Source organism: Rattus norvegicus, chromosome 14 (genome assembly GCF_021556685.1).
Source record: "Rattus norvegicus strain SHRSP/BbbUtx chromosome 14, alternate assembly SHRSP_T2T, whole genome shotgun sequence".
NCBI lineage: Eukaryota > Metazoa > Chordata > Mammalia > Rodentia > Muridae > Rattus > Rattus norvegicus.
The window spans coordinates 62,588,624-62,597,744 of NC_141547.1; positions in this window are offsets into that span (position 1 = coordinate 62,588,624).

A 9,121-nucleotide genomic window follows, 5' to 3' on the forward strand; every position below is an offset into this window, starting at 1 on the left:
GCACCACCCACCGGGGATCAAGTGTTCTAACCCATAAACCCCCTCCAGGGGACATTTCTCATTTAAGTCACCACACCACCTCCTGGGCAAGACATAGTCATTGGAGACACCCACAGCATCTGGATCTGCCCCAGAACAGAGCCTGTCGACAGGTAGGTGTAGATGCAGGACATGATCCGGGAACCTGACTCCTCACTGCTGTGCTGGGGGAGGAATGTGAGTCACGGTCTTTAGTTGTATACCCACTGGTGACCACGCCCCCCAAGGCTCCAGTGGGTATCCAATCCAATGCTTGCACAGAAGCCCCTGGTAAAACTAAATGAGTCACAAAACAAAAGCAAAACATGAGTTCGGGAAAGAGATTAGCAGGGATGTGGGGGTTGGTAGGGATGGAAGGTAGATAAAAGGGTGGTGCACCCACACAAGTGTTGTCTGCACAGTCTGCAGTGTCCTTTGGGCAGTTTTATGGTCCTAGCACAATCCTGTGGGGGTAGTTCTGTCAGCAGGTATATGTGCATGAGATTCCATCCTTCTCATCGTTGTAACAACACACTGGGCAGGAACGGGTTAATGGAGGAAGGACCTATCTGGGTTCATGGTTGTAGAGTCTTAGTTCTAGACAGGGAAGGCATGGTGGCACTGTCTGTGGCAGGAGAGTCTGGGGAAAGTCCACTGTCAAGGAGAGTGAGGAGAAGGGTCCTCACAGTGGACCTGCTAACAGGAGTGAGGAGGCAGAGGCTCGCCATTCTGAGGACTTTCTCTTCCCCCTCAGCACCCTCACCTCCGGTTGTTCCAGACTTCAGGATCTTGCCACTTGTGAACCCCTTTAAGACACCTGCAAGGTGCACCTGTTCTCCTGGACGACTCTAAATCTGGTCAAGTTGACAGCAAAGAGTAACCACACGGTGTCCTCCTGGCTTGTACTCAAGAGATGGGCATAAGGAAGTGTTAGTTGAAGCATTGTTCACAATGCCCCAAACTTGCAATAGTCTTCACGCTCACGGGCAGGAGTCTGGGCCAGAAGCTTGTAACGTGTAAGTCACTGGTGGACCCTGCCAATGGCAGGTTCAGAGGGACTGTAACTGTTCTCTGTGCCACTTTGAGTAAAGCTCCCAAGGCAGGCGTTGAATCACACACACAGGTAAGCTGCAGAAGGCTACATGGGTAAAGCGGTATAACAGTTGACAAGTATGTATTCTATCATGTAATAAGTGTGTGTTTTTTCTATGACACAGAGACTTAAAAACATACATGATCTTACACATGACATGAATGAAGACAATACATATATTCACAGTGTGAGCACATGCCTGGGAATAAACATGTCCACAGAAAAGGGTGAAGGAAAGGACTTGGGAGAGGTTAGCAAGGGGTCTTCAGTCGTGCCTGCAGTCTTGTCCCTTTTTAGATATATGTATAGGTATTTGTGTGTGCACACACATTCTATGGCACGTGCATATGGAAACCGGATGGCAGCCTTTAGAAATTGGTTCTCTCTTTCTACCATGTGGGTCCTGGGATTGAACTCGGGTCACCAGGCTGGGCTGCAAGTGCCTTTACCCGCTGAGACATCCCTGTCATTTGTTACATTAGAAGACACGGCCCCTGGTCCCTGCAGTGCAGTAGTTCATGCTAACATGCTCTACTCTTCCGATAGTTGAAATCACACATAAAATTTTAAGGTCTGTGATATTTCGTGAACTTTATTCTGGAGACACAAGGGACTTACTGTCTTCAATCGCCCTTTAGTTAACTACCTAAGCTCACTTGCCCATGGCCTGGCTTCCGGTCCTCCTGCCCTGCTCTGCCAGCTCAGTGAGACCTCTTAGGTGGTGGTGTTTACCCTGGCGCCCTGCTGTGCCTGCCCGGTGGTTGCGCTGAGCTCCCTGCCATGCCCAACTCATGCCCTCTGGACGTTACTCTGAGTTCCTTCCTTCCATCTGATCATCTGACGAGAAGTCTCTCAAAAGCCCTTGCCATTCTCCTCCTGACCCGCTGGAGAGGTTTCAAGTGCTACAGAAGGACCAGGGGCAACATTGTTTTCCTCACCAGGTAACTGTCCTCAATAACAGGTACCAGGAAGCCTGAGGACACTTATCCAGAATCAAAGCTTTCTCAGGAACTGTCACCAAGGCTCAGCCAGAAAGCTGGGGACACTGTTCACTCCTACTTCCCATCAGGGCTACCTATGGGGTTCCTGGGGGGTCAGGAAGGCCAAAAGTAGTGCTCCTGAAGTGACTGCCCAAACTTTACTTTAGAAGACACTTAATAAACTATGCTATCAGTTTAGCCTCAGGATCTCCAGAGAATTCAAAACCAGCTCTTGTTTTTCTCCATCAGAGCCCCGACTGCCTCACCTCTGCCTCCCAGCCTCTTCTAAACACCAAGAGAACTGACAAGTCTGTGTGGATTCAGGGGAGACTAGACAAGCTGGAGAACAGACAGATGGTCTGTCCTGGTCCCCCTGCCCTTCAGCACCTCTTCCACAAGGATATCACCAGCTGGGCTCTGCACTGCTCACCAATGGGGCTGCTCCACGGGGAGCCAGGGGGAAAGCGCAGTCCTCCATGACTACCCCGGGGGACCTGGGATAGATAACGCAATCAAGCACATTAGTATTTCTGCACTGAAGCCTTCCAGTCTTCAGGAAGTCGATGCAGCATGACAAATCATCTAAATCCAGGGCTGGAGAGACGGTTCAGTGGGTAAACGCATTCACTGCTCTCCTGAGTCACACTCACATGGCAATTGCCAGCTAACTTTCAGAGTCCAGAGCCTTCTACAGTCCTGCTAAAGACTTCAAGGACACAGATAGAAGATGTTAAAGGAGATTGGAAGTAACACACACAAACGCACACACACATGCACACTCTTTCTCTCTCACACACACACATGCATACGCTGTCTCTCATTTATCTCTCTCTCCCTCTCCCCCCCCCTCTCTCTCTCTCACACACACACACCATCTTGGCCCTGCTCAACCCAAGCCAAGGGAGTAGACCACACTGGCACAAACTTCCTGCTACAGGGAACATGAGGCTACAGATCTCGGGGGCAGGAGCTGCAGGCAGCAACATCGAGACTCTGTCCTGGGAGTTCAGGTCCATGGCCCAGTTAGAGAGTACACAGGGAATAGCTGTAGCTAAGCAGATAGCTTGTGGGTTACTCACGTAAGCAGAGGTGGGAAGCTAGCTCAGCTGAGAAGTGAGCTGTGTAAGAAGACTTCATTGCCTAGTGCACATTGGGAAGGCAGAGGAAGGCAGATCTCTGTAGTTCATTACCTAGGCAGCACAGCAGGACCAGTAAGACCCCAGTGAAAGACCCTGCCTTACCTGAGGTTGACCTCTGACCTCCACAGGCGCACACACACATGTACCTCATAGGCACATGCAGCCAAAACACTCATACATATAAAATACAATAAAGAAATCTAAAAGAGGTTGTGTTGTTTGTTTCTAAAGAGCTTTACTGCTGGAGCGTGTCCCCACCTGTTACTGGAGTTCACCAGTGCTGTGCAGCAGGAGTTTGGACTACATCAGTTCTCACAGAGAGACCTGAACTCGGATTCAAAGTGTCATTGCACACAGAGTGCCTTGAGCAGAAAGGCTGTGCGGCGTGAGGAAGGCAGGGAGCCTGCAGAGGGAACTTCGGTTTTAAAGGCGGGTCCCAACTGAGCCCAAGAGTTAACGGGAAAGACAGCAAGAAGGCAATAGTGTGAGGGAGAGTGTCCCTGGAAGAGGGCGTAGCCAGAGCAGGGGTCACAGCAGGGGCCACGCCAGCTCATGGCTGGAATGAAATACAGGAAGAGAGGCATGTGGGCAGAGGGAGGAGGGATAGGCCTCCTGAGCACTCTGACTGGGGAGTCCTAAGCCAAGACCCTCTCGGGATTTGGAGTGCGTTATGAGTTTTCAGTGGTTATTGGGGTTACCTATCAGACTTAGAGGGTGAGTTTGAGCTGTATGTTTCATTTACTATTACTGTTGTTGTTGTTGTGTGCGTGTGTGTCTGTGTGTCTGTGTGAATGCAGAGATCCCGTGTCATGCATGTGAGACCAGATGGTAACTGTGGGGACTGGATTCTCTTCTTCCACTATGGATTCCAGAGACCCAAACTCAGACATCAGGCTTGTAGGAACAACACATCTTGCTCCTAGGTGAAGTGGCCATACTGTGTGTCCCCAGGATTGTAGGAAGTTGAGCTAAGAGTCTGGGGAGAGGTCAGGGCCTAGGCTTCTACACTAGCATCTCCCAGCTTGTATGAATTAACAGTATAGTGAATTTGTCGGATACCCAGCCTTTGGGGGGGTCGTTTTATTATTCATGTATTGACTTTATCATGGACAACAATATAAACAGACTTCCTGCAGCGGACTCTCTCTGTGGCCTCGCTTTTTTCCTTCTGAAAACAGATGTCACAGCGACACTGCTCGCTGCTTGTCTCAGAGCAGGCATCTCGGGGAGTTTCATCGTCAGGGAAAGAAAAGTTTGGTTGGCAAATACAGGCTTCCAGTTATGAAGAATTCTCTCTGTTAATTGTTATTTATTCATTCATTAATTCATTTACCTACCTATTTAGCAGTACTGGGTTTGAACCATGACCCCATCGATGCTTTTATTTTAAACACTTTTTCTTAGTAATGCAAGATGGCAAATGAAATAACAAGACTAATATTACCAAAAATCAAGGTGAATGATAATGGTGGCGTTAAAAGACGGGCCTCTCCAAATGTTAAGTGACTCCAGCAAGCATCATGAGGGGCAGGCTGCACAGGCTAGAGTCGGATATGCAGATGAACTATTGTCGCCCTCTAGCGGTCAGATGGGTTTCTGCACTGGCCCCTTCGTTAGGCACAAGGGCTGCTGTTGCCACCCCGGGTTTTTTCCCCTAGCCTCTAATACGCAGCCTACACCTACCCGGGATCGTCTCTCTTAGGTTCTGATGACCAAATATATCAAATCTGAATTTTAGCACAATCGAGTGTTAAATAATCTCAAGTTTGCTGTTTGGCTCTGCATCAAGAGCCTAACCTTGCAAGGCAGATCTACCGAGAGTCAAGAACAGAATCTCAGCGGTGACCCCAGACAACAAACTGGACTTAAACTTTGATATCCTCACTCCGAGCCACAAGTTTTTCCATTTCCGCTGCTGCAGCCACGGAAAGAGGGGTGTAATCTATTAATCTAAAATGCAGATAAACATCACATAGGTGGAGATGCACGTAAGTGACCGTATCACGGAGAAGGTCACACAGCCTCTGGCCAGCTGTATGACACGGCTTTGAAGGGCTGAATCACATAGGTTCAGTAGTGCTATAGTTTGTGACTTATACGATATTTTAAAGTCAGGATGTGCCAGAACTGGAGGTTGGAGTTAGGGTGCTTCTCTGTGAACCAGGTTGGGACCCAGTCTTTACGGTGTATTTTATATTCCTAAACACACTGGAGAGACAAGCAGCCTTCTGGGAGACAGGATGACACACGGAGGAACTTCTCAGCTATAAGCATCCCATTGGAACATCCCAGTGACACAAAAGTGGGTCTTAAGTACCACACTTTCAGTACAGTGCCGGCTCCCAAAGCTCCTCCCTTCAGTTTTGTGAACATTACCTGTGGAGTATAAATTGGTACAGTCTCTTAAAAACAAAACAAACAAACAAAAAACCCAAACAGTTGACATCTGCTTTGTGATCCACTTCTAGGTACCAACAGAAATGCCATAGATGTTAGCCAAATACATCTACTACAAATGTCATGGCTGTTTTATTCCTAATAGCTCCAATCCGGAATCAACTCGATGCTATCAGTAAAGTGGAAAATAAAGCCAAGAACAAATATTTCAGAAAATAGAGCAAAATCAATGAGATAAAAAAAATATGTATCCTGGCTAGCTTTGTTTTGTTTTTGTCAGTTTAACCCGAGTTAGCGTTACATGGTGTAGTGGTTTGAAAGAAAATGTCCCCCATAGGCTCACAGGGACTGTCACTATTAGGAGGTGTGGCCTTGCTGAAGTGGGTGTGGCTTTATTAGAGGAAGTGTGCCACTGCCTCCTTCTGCTGCCTGAGCATCAAGATGTACAACTCTCGGGCTGTGGAGATGCCTCAGCGGTTAAGAGCACTGACTGCTCTTCCAGAGGTCCTGAGTTCAAGTCCCAGCAAACCACATGGTGGCTCACAGCCATCTGTAATGGGATTCGGTGCCCTCTTCTGGTGTGTCAGAAGATATATATATATATATATATATATATATATACATACATACATATATATATACACATATACATATATATCATATATATCATATATATATGATGTACAACTCTCAGCTCCTTCTCCAGCACCATGTATAACTGGATGCTGTCATGCTTCCCCCATGATGACTGGACTAAGAAACTGTAAGCATGACCCTAATCTAAATAGGGCATTTTCTCGGTCAATGATATGGAGACGTTCAACCCACAGGGGGGAGGGGCACAGTGGCACCCCTGCACTTGTGCTCCTGGCTGGTATAAGGAAGCAAACTGAGAAGCAACCCAATGAGCAGCTTTCTTCCATGGCTTCTGCTTCAGTTCCTGCCTTGAGGTTCCTGCCCTGACTTCATGGAGGTCTATAATGTAATGTAATGTGGCACTGCTAGCAGAAACAAAAACTTTTCTCTCTCACACTATTTTCAGTCATGTTGTTTTATCACAGCAATAGGAACCCTAAGAGAGTAGGACATAAAGTGTTTAAAAGTAAGAGACGCTATCTGTGTGCTGTGGTGGTGTGGAGGAGATGTCTGTGAGGTGTGGAGGAGATGTCTGTGAGGTGTGGAGGAGATGTCTGTGAGGTGTGGAGGAGATGTCTGTGAGGTGAGGTGTGGAGGAGATGTCTGTGAGGTGTGGAGGAGCTGTCTGTGAGGTGTGGAGGAGATGTCTGTGAGGTGTGGAGGAGATGTCTGTGAAGTGTGGAGGAGATGTCTGTGAGGTGTGGAGGAGATGTCTGTGAGGTGTGGAGGAGATGTCTGTGAGGTGTGGAGGAGATGTCTGTGAGGTGTGGAGGAGATGTCTGTGAGGTGTGGAGGAGATGTCTGTGAGGTGTGGAGGAGATGTCTATGTGGTGAGGTGTGGAGGAGATGTCTGTGAGGTGTGGAGGAGCTGTCTGTGAGGTGTGGAGGAGCTGTCTGTGAGGTGTGGAGGAGATGTCTGTGAGGTGTGGAGGAGATGTCTGTGTGGTGAGGTGTGGAGGAGATGTCTGTGAGGTGTGGAGGAGCTGTCTGTGAGGTGTGGAGGAGATGTCTGTGAGGTGTGGAGGAGATGTCTGTGAGGTGTGGAGGAGATGTCTGTGAGGTGTGGAGGAGATGTCTGTGAGGTGTGGAGGAGATGTCTGTGAGGTGTGGAGGAGATGTCTATGTGGTGAGGTGTGGAGGAGATGTCTGTGAGGTGTGGAGGAGCTGTCTGTGAGGTGTGGAGGAGCTGTCTGTGAGGTGTGGAGGAGATGTCTGTGAGGTGTGGAGGAGATGTCTGTGTGGTGAGGTGTGGAGGAGATGTCTGTGTGGTGAGGTGTGGAGGAGATGTCTGTGAGGTGTGGAGGAGATGTGTGTGAGGTGTGGAGGAGATGTCTGTGAGGTGTGGAGGAGATGTCTGTGAAGTGTGGAGGAGATGTCTGTGAGGTGTGGAGGAGATGTCTGTGAGGTGTGGAGGAGATGTCTGTGAGGTGTGGAGGAGATGTCTGTGAGGTGTGGAGGAGATGTCTGTGAGGTGTGGAGGAGATGTCTGTGAGGTGTGGAGGAGATGTCTGTGAGGTGTGGAGGAGATGTCTGTGAGGTGTGGAGGAGATGTCTGTGAGGTGTGGAGGAGATGTCTGTGAAGTGTGGAGGAGATGTCTGTGAGGTGTGGAGGAGATGTCTGTGAGGTGTGGAGGAGATGTCTGTGAGGTGTGGAGGAGATGTCTGTGAGGTGTGGAGGAGATGTCTGTGAGGTGTGGAGGAGATGTCTGTGAGGTGTGGAGGAGATGTCTATGTGGTGAGGTGTGGAGGAGATGTCTGTGAGGTGTGGAGGAGCTGTCTGTGAGGTGTGGAGGAGCTGTCTGTGAGGTGTGGAGGAGATGTCTGTGAGGTGTGGAGGAGATGTCTGTGAGGTGTGGAGGAGATGTCTGTGTGGTGAGGTGTGGAGGAGATGTCTGTGAGGTGTGGAGGAGCTGTCTGTGAGGTGTGGAGGAGATGTCTGTGAGGTGTGGAGGAGATGTCTGTGTGGTGTGGAGGAGCTGTCTGTGAGGTGTGGAGGAGATGTCTGTGAGGTGTGGAGGAGCTGTCTGTGAGGTGTGGAGGAGATGTCTGTGAGGTGTGGAGGAGATGTCTGTGTGGTGAGGTGTGGAGGAGATGTCTGTGAGGTGTGGAGGAGCTGTCTGTGAGGTGTGGAGGAGCTGTCTGTGAGGTGTGGAGGAGATGTCTGTGAGGTGTGGAGGAGATGTCTGTGAGGTGTGGAGGAGATGTCTGTGTGGTGAGGTGTGGAGGAGATGTCTGTGTGGTGAGGTGTGGAGGAGCTGTCTGTGAGGTGTGGAGGAGATGTCTGTGAGGTGTGGAGGAGATGTCTGTGTGGTGTGGAGGAGCTGTCTGTGAGGTGTGGAGGAGATGTCTGTGAGGTGTGGAGGAGCTGTCTGTGAGGTGTGGAGGAGATGTCTGTGAGGTGTGGAGGAGATGTCTGTGAGGTGTGGAGGAGATGTCTGTGAGGTGTGGAGGAGATGTCTGTGAGGTGTGGAGGAGATGTCTGTGAGGTGTGGAGGAGCTGTCTGTGAGGTGTGGAGGAGCTGTCTGTGAGGTGTGGAGGAGATGTCTGTGAGGTGTGGAGGAGATGTCTGTGAGGTGTGGAGGAGATGTCTGTGTGGTGAGGTGTGGAGGAGATGTCTGTGTGGTGAGGTGTGGAGGAGCTGTCTGTGAGGTGTGGAGGAGATGTCTGTGAGGTGTGGAGGAGATGTCTGTGTGGTGTGGAGGAGCTGTCTGTGAGGTGTGGAGGAGATGTCTGTGAGGTGTGGAGGAGATGTCTGTGAGGTGTGGAGGAGATGTCTGTGAGGTGTGGAGGAGATGTCTGTGTGGTGTGGTGTGGAGGAGATGTCTGTGTGGTGTGGTGTGGAGGAGATGTCTGTGTG